Source organism: Odontomachus brunneus, unplaced genomic scaffold (assembly GCF_010583005.1).
Source record: "Odontomachus brunneus isolate Ranch 3 - 2012 unplaced genomic scaffold, Obru_v1 Obru_scaffold_050, whole genome shotgun sequence".
In the NCBI taxonomy this organism is placed as follows: Eukaryota; Metazoa; Arthropoda; class Insecta; order Hymenoptera; family Formicidae; genus Odontomachus; species Odontomachus brunneus.
The window spans coordinates 1,155,711-1,168,224 of NW_022639500.1; the positions used below are offsets into that span (position 1 = coordinate 1,155,711).

At 47.7% G+C, this 12,514-nt stretch overlaps 1 protein-coding gene, 1 long non-coding RNA gene and 1 other non-coding gene across 3 annotated transcripts in view; all 3 read right to left on the minus strand.

Moving 5' to 3' along the window:
- The window catches only part of LOC116845258, a 366,503-nt gene that overhangs the window by 265,110 nt on the left and 88,879 nt on the right, over positions 1-12,514 (minus strand). The window lies entirely within an intron of this gene.
- LOC116845256 overlaps positions 1-12,514 on the minus strand; it is a 53,457-nt gene that overhangs the window by 33,994 nt on the left and 6,949 nt on the right. The window lies entirely within an intron of this gene.
- On the minus strand, positions 3,670-3,741 carry Trnaq-uug. Its single transcript has one exon. It is a non-coding gene; the product is annotated as a tRNA-Gln (tRNA).

The window sequence follows — 12,514 nt, forward strand, 5'->3', positions numbered from 1 at the left end:
GAGAGAGAGAGAGAGAGAGAGAGAGAGAGAGAGAGAGAGAGAGAGAGAGCGCGCGCTGAGTATACAAAAGAAAAAAGAACGACAATACCTGCGCTCTGTTTGTACAAGAATCTTATATCTTGCGCAACGTCTAAATGAAATATATGTATTCTAAAATTCTTACACTTGATAGGATTCGCAGATAATCGACGATAAACCGCGATGATAACTCTTCGAGAAGACAGAGCCGAGAGACCTCGACTACCGCGTTCGACATCGGCGTGCGACACGCGCTTATCTAATCCGATCGAGCCTACCACCATGACTGTACATATAACTGCTCTAACCGCGTGCTATTTTAATTAATCATCGCGCGGGAGTATACGCAGCGCCTGTGGCGACGGCACAGAAACGTTCGTGCAACAAGGCGACGAGGAGAGCGCGTGAGGCGGCATAAACGCGCGCCATTAAGCCCACCGCCTCTGTGTGTTTACAAAACGGACCTGGCGGAAAAAGCGCTAGACGGGGAAAAAGTGTATCGTATCCGCATTTTAAATGGATGCCGCTCCGCAAGCCCCTCGCGGCCGCACTTATCCTCGTACTCGCGACTCGCGCACGCTTCCATCGTCTCTCTATCTATCTATCTATCTATTTCTCTCTCCTTTCTCCCTCCCCTTTTTCTCTCTTTCCCCGCGCTAATGCCTGTACAATGCGAAGCGCCCTGTATATCCGTCGTAACGTATGTATGCGACGTGCCTACGTATGGGTACGACGTACACGGTGTCCCGGAAAATTCAAGATCGCGATAAGAGCCGTCATCGACGCACTTCGGGAAGACCAACCAAGCACAGATTGCTAATAATCAATTAATTCAAAATTAAATATTCCATGATGAAAATCACATATAAAAATAAAATTATACAGAAAAATTAAAATAATTGCTCAATTACTTTGAAATAAGATATTAATTACTTTAAAATTAGGTAAAAATTATGTGTAACTCGCGTGCAAATTATGTAAACACAAAAAATAATTAATTATTTTGAAATAATAGTAAATTCAAAATTGGTTATTCTATGACGGGAATTCGATGTAAATTATACGAAAAAAATTACAAGGAATTCGCATATAAAATTATGTATCGTGTAATGATTGGTTGATCAATTCAAAATCAATTATTCTACGATAAAAATTGGATATAAATTATATAAAAAAATAATATGTTATTCGTATGTAAATTATGTATTATGTAATAATTGCTTGATTATTCTGAAATAATGCTATATAAGTAGGTAGCAATCGCATGAGCACTTTTGGAGGATTCGCGGCCGATTTTCGCGAGACGCCCTATGTACACAGAGCCACCTGCGGAGTGGATATACGAACGCGCTTTTGCGTGTCCGCCCACCTGACAATACGCCGTCTCGGCGGGATCGTAAAGCCGCTCTTTATGCGCGCCGCGAAACGGTCAGCGGATAAACGTACCGCGGACACTTGCCCGGCGCAGATTACGATAAAGCAGCATGGGCATTTCCACGGCTGTCTTCTCCTCTCCTCGTCCGACACAGACAAATAGAAACGCACGACCGTGCGCGTGCTCGTTCGCGTAAAATTATTCCCCCCTCCCTCCCCGCTGTCCGGAAAAACTTTCGGATCGTAAAGTTACGCAAGACACTCCAGAAATTTATAACGCGCTGGATTTTTCTTTTTTTCCCCTTAGCTGTAGACGCGGGATTCGCGCAGGGTAGTCGTAAACGAACATGGTTCTCTCGTGGCGCATCGCGATCGCGTTCACCGGGATAAAATCGAGACTCAGATGAACAGATATATGTGAATTTGACAGCAACTTTCCCGAGTCGAAATTTTGATACTACTTTAATGCTCTTAGGGATAGTTTGCACCTACTTAAACGGTTTGTAGCCTTGGTAAAACCTACTTTGAGGATATTGATTAATTAACTTTTCTTTTGAACCTTTAACTCTATTTTGTCAAAATTTTAACGCTACTCTGACGCTCTTAAAATAGTTTGAGCTTACTTAGATAATCTACAATCTAGGTGAAACCTATTTTGACGAAATTGGCACTCATTTCCGAGTCGAAATTTTGACCCTATGTTAAACCTTGAATTTTATCCCGTAGTAGGAGCTAAGATAGCAAAGTAGGTTTAATTGTAATGATATAATTTATTCCCACTTTGACTCTAATGTCTAAAATATATGCAACAAATAAAATGTATATTTTGTATGCTATTTGACGTTTCTGTTTCGTTATTTATTAAATTTTTTAAATATTTTATAAAATACATATATTTTATGTAGGAGCTAAAGCTTCAATAGAGGTTCGCAACCTACTTTGCTCCCTAAGATCCTATTATTATACAACCTACTTTGACGTCAAAGAAAGCGAAAGCGGAAATTTCAATCATTAGGGTCAAAGTAGGAGTAAATAATATCATTAGAATTAAACCTACTTTGCTATCTTAGCTCCTATTGCAATGTAAAATTCAAGGTTCAACATAGGGTCAAAATTTCGACTCGGGTTATTAACCAATTCGCAAAGATTGCATACGAGTGACTCATTTGTCACGCAGAATATCGAAACAAAAATGCAAAATAGAATACGAAAAGATAATCAAAATTTACTTAAAATAATACGTAAAATGTGATATGAAAGCAATATGAAAATCTGAGGCTTTGAGTAAATTTGTTGCTGCACCAATGCAACAAAAAATTTGCATCGCTAATGATGCAAGTTTAATGATTAATTCAATACGACACATTTGCTTTCCCAATGCAATTGAAAGAATGAATAAATAATTGAAAATAAAGAATGAAAAAATAATTGAAATAAAGAATTGAATAAAGATCTCGTTATCGCGATTATCTCGCGTTGTGATGATTATAAGAGTTCATCACGAGGGAAGTCACCCTCGTGTGTGTCGCAGTCCTCTAATCTCTCGCGTATCAACCGCGAGAGAACCGATCGCGCGTACTTCTCCGCGCATTTTGATTCGCGCTCGCTCTTCTCTCTCTTCGCGCTTCCTCCTGTTTTCCCCGCGGATTATCGGCATTATCGCGTCGCGCCGTTACGGCGACACCGACCGCGAAACGACAGGTAATAAAAGAGTCACGGACACGTCCGGCAGTGATTCGGGAGATAAGGGGCTGATGGACAGCGCGGAATCGAACGAGAGGTGCGTTTCGCGGGCGAGCGCGATAACGCCGGGCCTCGCGCGGATCGTTCGACGATTACGCGCAGACGATAAATGAACGGACGTGTGTATGTGTGCATTGGAACGCACTGGATGCCGCGTGATCGCTGATTGAGCGATTCCGACCCGAAGATCGAGCGCGACTTTCGCAATTAGCGCATTGACACTGACTGATAAGCGCTAGTACTGTTGTACCGATTGTCTGCCTAAATAATTTCGCTTCCCTACGTGCTGATAAAGTCCTTTGATCTTCCAATTATATAAATTCATATTGTACAAAAGATATATATGAGAGCATTCGAATTGCACAAATTAGAGTCTCACAAGACGCGCAAAATGCGTAACACGACACAACGAGCAACAATTTACGAAAGAGAAAAATTGAAATGCGCGCGGACGATATGCACATTGTAAAGTGCGTGTAACGAGACCTTCGTGGGGTTAATTATGAATAAAAAAAAAAGTTGGGTTGCACCGTTAGGTCCCACCGAGATTTGAACTCGGATCGCTGGATTCAAAGTCCAGAGTGCTAACCATTACACCATGGGACCTCGATGCGAACTTCTTCAATTTTATCAGACATCCGTCTTGGCCGTTCGAACTGAAAGATTAATTAAAATTTGCACGCTTTAATCTCACACGCGATAGCATTTTATTGATCCCTGCTTCGCGCGTGCTTGTAGGAATGAGGAGCTAAGTGGGCAGCGGCGATACAGCTGCGAGACGCGACCGTCTCACGTTATTTTCAACTCCCTCATTCGGGAACTCGAATTTGATGTATCTCGCGGAGAGACTTTTTCTCACTCGCAATCTCCGCGCAGTCATCTATTATTCCTTCCCCTAGATATCGCTTACAAATACATCCCGATCGCTGTCGCGAGAAAGCGGTTATTTACAAAGCCCTCCCCACGCTCTCGGCACACCCCGTCCACCTCCGCGCCGCGAGAGAAAGAAAAAAGGCAGCTCTCGAGCAGTTTCGCGAGTGTCGTCCCGGGTCGGAAGGGGAGAGCGAACAATGTATAAATTCGAGCGCCCCTGCGAAGCAGTGGTAGTAGTAGTGGCGACAAGGGCAGGGGGAGGACGAGTGGAAACATAGATTTCGAAAGCATCGACAAGCGAGAGCTGGTGGAGGTCGACCCCTACTCGGCCCCGTGTCAACCCCTAATTGAACGGAAGCCGGCAATAAATATTACGTTCCTTTCGCGGGGCCGATTTTATAATGGCGCGCAGCCGGGGCCACCGGCGACGGAAGCGGATGTGCAATCGGTGTGACATGTGTCTCGCGCGCGCGCGCGCGCCTTCGCGGATTTATACTCCGTGTCGCCGCTCCCCAACGTGCGATTAAAACGCGCGCTAACGGAAGATTCGAGATGCGAGCGAGTTTCCGCGTTCTTCAAGGGAGAGAAGGGGAGAGAGAGCTCGCGAGGGACTTTTTCTCCGGGAGAAGTTCGCTTGCAAGCCTGATGAGAGGAACACGCGTGCATTAGCGCCTGTAGGATGATGGATCGCTCGTTAAGCGAGAATAATCGACGATAAATACGCGGCTCATGTCGATCCTGGCAATCCCGGCAACCTGCTCGTGCACCGCGTCCGTTCGTGCTTCTTCTTCGTGAACGAGTAATCGACATGCGACACGAGACGCGGGCTCGAGCCTCATTAAAAGCCGTCACACGTCCGCGGGGAGACAACGCATACAATTCGCATCATCCCGATATATCCGGCCCTATTAGCTTCGCGTCAAACGCGCCCGAAAATCCATCATTTGCCGGCCGGCAAACGCGTTTATCGGGGAAACGCAGGTGGCGGCGAGTCGACGGAGGGTTCTAGTCACTCGGTCTGTCATCTCGACGCGCACCGGAATCATCCCCGTGGCTCGGCACCCCCGCCAAGCGCCGCCCAGACCCGGTGGAGTCGCGCGCCGACTTCCGGTTCCTTCTCGATAATTAGAAACGGCCTCGGTTCGTAATAACAATAACGGCGGTATGCTGCGCGGAGTTGCGGCCCCAGGGCACTTCGTTTGACATCAAAGTGAGGCCCCCGACCCACCTCGCCATTGCCGACACGCATCGGGGCACGACTAATGAGATTCACTTTGCTTACGGTTTACCCCCCGCTCGCTCTCGCGACATTCTCTCTTCCTCTCTCTCCGCGCTGAGTTAGTCGACTTTACTCTTGCCACCTTTCGATCATTTTGATCATCGCGACGATACGACTCACCCCTCGCTGAGCACGACAACGCACCCCTTTTTACCATGCTTTTCGTATCCGCGACGCTGTGGCCTTTGTGCCGACGCTCTCGTAAATATTTGAACGCGAACGTTGCGGCTCGTTAGTGGAATTTCTGCTGTCGCGCGTTTGATGTGCGCGACTCGAGCGAACGAGTGTGAAACAATACGCGTGATTCTTATGACCGCGGCTATTTTTGTACAACTACGCGCCGCGAGTGCAGTTTAAAATTTTGTTTGACCTGTCACGCTCGCAACATTACGTTGCACGTTACACATTTAACTCACTTTATTAACCCTTACAATCCGAACGATTTTCACGGTGACTTTTATAATCATTGAACTAAAACTTCTCCGTGCATATCAAAAGATAAATTAGTAAACAGTATGAGACCCCCGTCGCGCCACTATATATATAGTATATATATATATGTATATATATATATATATATGCTATATACTATATACTATATATATAATATATATATTATATATTATTTATACCATTATATATATATATATATATATGGCTTCCCGGATCGTACAGTAACTTTTCTTATTCGATCATATAGAAACCTTCTTCTGTATTAAAAGTCATGGAAGAACATAGATTATTTCTGATAAAAAAATATACAAAAATACATAATATGATGATAAAAAAAAATAAAAATATAAAACAAAATATCAATTATTATTTGCATAAATTTCCAAGTTTGTTAATTAATATAATATGAAAAATTTGTATGACAAATATGTTGGTTATTTCTTTTGAGTTCTAATTTTTAAAAAGCCTATTAATCTTATAAGTTCTTTTTTCACTGATTTGCGTAAAAAAGATGGATAATATAATAACAATAACGATAATAATAATTGTGCTTGTTTCGCAAAATTACGCACTATTGCAGCGGCTTCCCAGATTGTAAGGGTTAGTAGACAACAACGGCGACGAGCAGACGAGAGCCGTCTATGAGATTCATTTAGCGCCCACGCAACCGATCCCATGCTTGCGTGTAGAACGAGGCGTTGCACCGTAGCCAGTTAGCCTCTCGTCTACTTCGCAGATGCAATTATCCCTATCAGCCCTATTTGTGCGCTTAATTGAAACAAACCGTCGCGCCAATCTAGATACTTGTCCTACATGCACGATAGCCGTTCGGCTACTTAGTATTACATCGCGAACACCGCGCTCGAATCGTTCTTATCGGCACGCCGAGTACCTTGTGTCGAGCCAGCGAGCACAAACACTGACATCGAAAAGGGCTGTCTCGCGCCTTAACGCTGCAACGGATTGAATATAATTGCTGACCGCGTCGGCCCATTACGTTACCGAGAAAGTATCTGTGACTCTCCACGAAATATTCATCAATATTTATCACCGCCATTTCAAGCGTCCATCCGCACGTAAAACGTCGAGCGCTCACGCGCCGTTAGGCCCATTAGCGAGTCCTGTTAATAGACGGCATTAATTATGTATGCATCTGGGTCGACGACAAGGAGGAGGACGAGATCGAGACGAGCGGTGGTTACGTCGTCGACGTCGACGACGACGACGATGGCAACGAGTGCATTATGATGCACCCCTATGCCGCCACGTGGCCGGTCGACCTCGCGCGCGCTCGTGGGGCCCGCCGAGCGGGATTTTAAAACGCGCGGGAAAAAGCGGGGCGCGCGGACGGAGACAGGACGTCGTCGTCACGAGAGCAAGGGCGGCACGAATTAACGCTAGAAAATAAAAGGAGCGCACGCCCGTCACGCCTGCTGGCAAAATGGTCCGTGACTAATGCGCAGGCACCACTTCCTGCCGCGCGTCCTGGAGTCCTCGACGCGACACGCTGCACGAAAATCGCACGGACATATTGGCGGATCGGATCGTTCCGACGAGAGGTGGTGGCCGTTGCCGCTCGCTCGGCCATTCCGACGTCGATATAATTAATTACAGGAAGTTTATTCCCCCCTACCGTCGCGACGAAAATTAAATGGCCCGCTTTATACCTCGAGACCAAGTCTTGCTCCCATGCTTGGTACAGTTAATCGTCGCGCTGGGGAGCTACGCTCGACGGAGGATACGCCCGAAGTGGAAGTCATCAAGGTGTTCTCGTGTTCACGGGTAACGTGTCGCGCTGTGCGTGACGAATCCCGGTAGATTGTTTCTTTTCAACATTCGGTTGAACCCCCATCTCCCCCAATTTAATAGGATTAGAATGATTATCTGTCGCTAAAGAGAGCGTTATATGCCGATTGATTATTGAATAAAAAGGATGGACATCAACGTTCGAATTCGCATTTTTCTATTTTCCAGAATCTGTCATTTTTAAGGGATTAATTTCGTAATTTTCCGAGAGCTACAACTATAGCGTTTAATGAAGAGAAAATTTCCTTTTTATAAGCTTTCTCGCCGACCTACGCAAAGTATATTCGCGCTTCTCTACTCGCGCGTCTCCTCGTCTGACACCGACGACACATGTCGCGCGCTCGTTCCACGGTCACGCGTACACCTATTAGCATACGTTATTGCAACACGCGGCATAATTTTACAATACGGGCAGATCATCCCCGGGCGATACGAAGTGTTCCGGAAGACCGCGGCGGGAATCCCGTGGGTAGGTCAGTGTCGACCATTCATGTCGGCACACGGAACGCGAGGTCGCGCTGCGGGTGGGAGGTTCGCGATGACAGAGATTTTCGCGCGCGCGAATCCAACTCTCGGATGTGCGAATCGCCGTTGTTCACACGCGTTCACGCGCGGACCGTTTCGTTCATTATTCTTATCGGCCGAATCTGCATCGGCTGCGAGCGCCGTGACAAAAGTGGACGTAGCAGATGCCACGATGCGGGCTCTATCTGCCGATGGCATCTACCCGGTCGCGCCCATTTCGAATCATTATTCTAGTTGGCGGTTATCATTTCACTTTCGCCGAGGCCGCCGGCCGATAATGGATAACAAGAAAGCTCGTCGACACCCGTCGTCTCTCTTTCTCTTTCCCTCGTTTTCCCTTCGCGCGCTTATTCTCCTCTTCATCTCGCGTTAATCGCTCTCGCTTGGACACCCGCGGTGCAATTGTGTCAAGCCTAATGGTTCCCCTTTGGGGTTATTCGAGTCGGAGGATGACGGGGGAAAAACGCGAGGAGAGCCGAGCTTTCCGGGCCGTCGCATCGATTTCACCGTTTTTACATCCCGCTGAGGTCCCCGACCGAAAAAATGGTCCCCTCTGTCTCGCGGAAATGTTCGATCGCCTTCCGAAGGCACGCGCGCGGAATTCTCGCAAAGTGCATTCGAAAGTGTATTTCATCCTCGCCGACGCCTATAAGCGACGCAATCAGCTGACACCGCGTTAGCTGCTGCGGCACGTAATGGAACGTCACGAGCTGTCTCCCGGCGACGGTTCCCGTGTCGCTGCGACTTCGCGCGCGATTGACAGATCGAACTGTCGGCTGACGCGCGCCCAGCATGCACCCCGGCTGTGTGCACGTCCGATAGCCGCTGATAGCACCGTCGCGACGCGGAACTTTTTCGCGACGTGTGTATATATTTTTGTCGACGCGGCCCCCGACACACGCTGTCGATAACAATTGTCGCGGCGCGTGACAAATGGCGCGCCGACCGGTCGGTCAGCCAACATAGCCTATGGTGGATTCTTGTAATTTTAGATTACACTTGGTTGCGCCCAGGGGCTATGGTTAACGCATGGTCGGCCAACCCCCTCGGCCATCACGGAGTATCTTGTCCAGAAGGGTTAGATTAGATACGTCGTTCACTTCAGGCCATATATCTGTTCGACCCCGTCTTTCCATCGCTATGCCGCATCCGTGACGCACACACGCGCCGCCCTCGTATGCACGTGTGTTTATTGACCGTACGTGCGTGCGTACGTGCGTGAGTGTGCGCGCGTGCGGACGAGCGTGAGTCGCGCGGTGAGTTACGGGGCTGCGGACAGAGTGATGCATTGCCGCAGAACCGAGAAGGACCAGATCCCACGGGAATCGAACCCTTGCACCTCACACCATTACACCCCGTGACAGGAAGGGACTGAATTATTGGAATATCGACGCTACCGGGCATTAAATGCTTCAATTACGATTAATATCGAAATGTGCTACAACAATACGCCCGACACGCATCTCGAAACGGATACACCGTCGGGAATAGCGGTTCGTTCGAGTCACATTGCCGCGTGAAATAAATCCGTTTCGACCGAACGACTCGTGCTCGCTTTTGCTCCCGCATTCGGTGTCATTGATGGGTCTTACGAGTAAAGGTATCTCACTCTGATTAGGATATTCAGTGAAAAAAATTATAAAACTAAAGTAATCAAATAATTAGAACAAAAGCGACTCAAAAAACGCAAGATTACATAATTTATATTTTTAGATTAAAAGCTGTCCAATTTTATGTATCCTTCTTTCTAGTCGTGCTTCTGAAAAATTCGGAGGATACTCAATGCTGAGTTCCGAATATTTCGTGAAATGATCCTTGATTTATAGACAGATCGCCCCAAACGGCCGGAGAACTCGTGAATTTAAGAAGGTAATTGAAGCCGCGTTAACTAATCGCGCCAACGCGAAGAGTGCGAAAAACTCGGGGCGCGAGCGCGTGTCGTGAGGTAATTTATTACGGTCGACGGTATATGCGCGCTTACGCGTTGCGTAATAACGAACGCGCGCGATGTAATACGATCGCGAGCGCAAATAATCCGCGTTAAAGCCGCGACGATTATATACACGTAATACTCGCCGGCGAGGTTTTCTCGCTCCTTCCCTCTCGCTCCTTCTCTCTCTCTCTCTCTCTCTCTCTCTCTCTCTCTCTCTCTCTCTCTCTCTCTCTCTCTCTCTCTCTCTCTCTCTCTCTCTCTCTCTCTCTCTCTCTCTCTCTCTCTCTCGCTCTCTTGTTCTCTCGCTCCCGTTACGTTGCGTTACGCGCCACAGTAAAACTGTCGTCGGTGATATACACGGGGGATACTCCAGTACGGAGGGTAAACGTTATTGTTGCACCATATAAATCGCGCTTGATCGCGGAGGAGTATGGATCGTATATCAAAACTACCGCCGTGCCCGTGCCCGCCGTAATTTGTGGCCGGTAATAGAAGAGGGAAGCATCCGACGAAATTATTATCCAGAAAATACATGAATTCTGCGGCGACGGCGACGACGACGACGGTACTTCGGGGTCGCCCGGAGGTCGTGCGCCTCCTCGAGCCGCCGCGATACTTCGGGGTTCCCGTAGGCAATGCGTGAACCAACAGCGTCGCCGTCCAATTCCCGTAATGCACACAAATACGACGTATGCGCGGCCAAAGTTATTCCTATCTCCTGATTCTCTCTCTCTCTCTCGCTTTTGCTACGAGAGGTCTACGACGGCGCGGTTTTATCATGCGAGGAAGTTGCCGGTACTTTTATAAGTATCCCGGCTGGACGCTTCGTCTGACGTTAACTGCTGGACTTTGAGTTAGCGTTCCAATAAATTAGCCGGGCCCAACGAGACTCGATGTATCATTCCGATTGGATCATCGAGGGGATGATTTTTCAGCCGGGAGAGATACCCACCGACGCAAACGCGACCGCGGAATGTTCCGGAGAAATCGACTCGCGAATGACGAGGAAGAAACTAGAAAGAGGAGATTTGCTGAGCGATATTTTGCGGCGAAACGCCGCGATATATCACGACAACAATCGATGCCCTCCTACGCGCGCAGGCCACCGTGTCGCGCAAGTCTCGAAATCGAACCACATGGGCGAATTGCAACGGTGGAGAAAAGTTCGCAACTCGTTAAAGCTCGCTCCTGCCCCTCCCACCCCAATCGCTAATGCGTATCCGCTCGTACGCGCCCACGACACACTTTATTTTTATTTAAAGTGCCCGAACCACCGGCCCCCGCCCGTCGCCGATTGCTCGACCGGCTGGCTGATCGGCTCACCACCTCCGTCTCTCGTTTTGTGGGGTCCGGAGGTCGTTGCGGGGGAGTAGTAGACGACGATTCGATCGATTACCGCGATTAAAATAAAATGTAAATGGCGGTAACGCGCGAGCGCGCGTGCGACTCGTGTGTTATGCAAATTCGCTTCTCCGGTAATCACTGAGTGGAAGCTGATGTCTTCCTCCGGCACTAATGGCCCGGGAAAATGCGGGGAAAAAAAGAGACGAGCGAAATGAGAGAAAGTGCAGGAGAGAAGTGGAGAGAGAGACCCGGCGACGAGAGAAAATAACGACGCGAAGTGTATTGCGACTCACACACGTATACAGCTGTGGACGCGTGTATGGAACACGTGCGGATAGGCACATTGCCACGCACGACGACGAGTGGTGTGTATCTCGCCAGGGAAGGGAACTCCCGGGTGCAATTGAGATCAATAGTTTAACGAAATCTCCGCGAATTGCCGGATAGGCCTCCCATCCGCGGAGAATTTCTTTGATTCCGCGGCTACTTCGATATTTATTTGTTTCTTCAGTCTCACGAGAAGCACGTCAATTTTGCAAGGGATGACGAGAGATCGTCAAGATCGTTAACCAAAGCACAATTTCGTTGAGAGTAAATAGAGCGGCAGTTGCATCAGCACAATTAAAGAAAGCGCTCAACAATTACATAACATATAAAGAAAACAGGAAATAAACAAAATCACGTGCTTTGCTAATAGCAGAGAATAGATTTGGAATATTGCAACAGAATTCGATGAGAGTTGAATGAATGAGAGAGACAGAGATGTACGTATCTCGCCGTGCAGATATAACGACGTTACGATATCAAGTTATAATTAATGTCATAGCGAGCGCACCGTTTTACGTGGAAATCAAATTATTACTGCACGTTTGTATAAAATGTGCACCACAACGCCGCTGTGATAATACACTTAGAGCACACACCTGCTGGCATGTTTAATTCCTGCGTTCGAAAGCAGTATCGGCGTAAATACATCGAACCCGTTGGGTCGTGGTAAGTGAATGAAAAATATCCATTAACATCGACTGCTGCTGCCGGCCGGCCGGCCGGCCGAGCCGAGGTGTATCGTCGAGACTACACAGTAATCTACTTGCCGACGCTTATAATACATTACACCGGCCGAATGTGTTCCCGATATTACATATTACATGGCATACCGCAGCCAT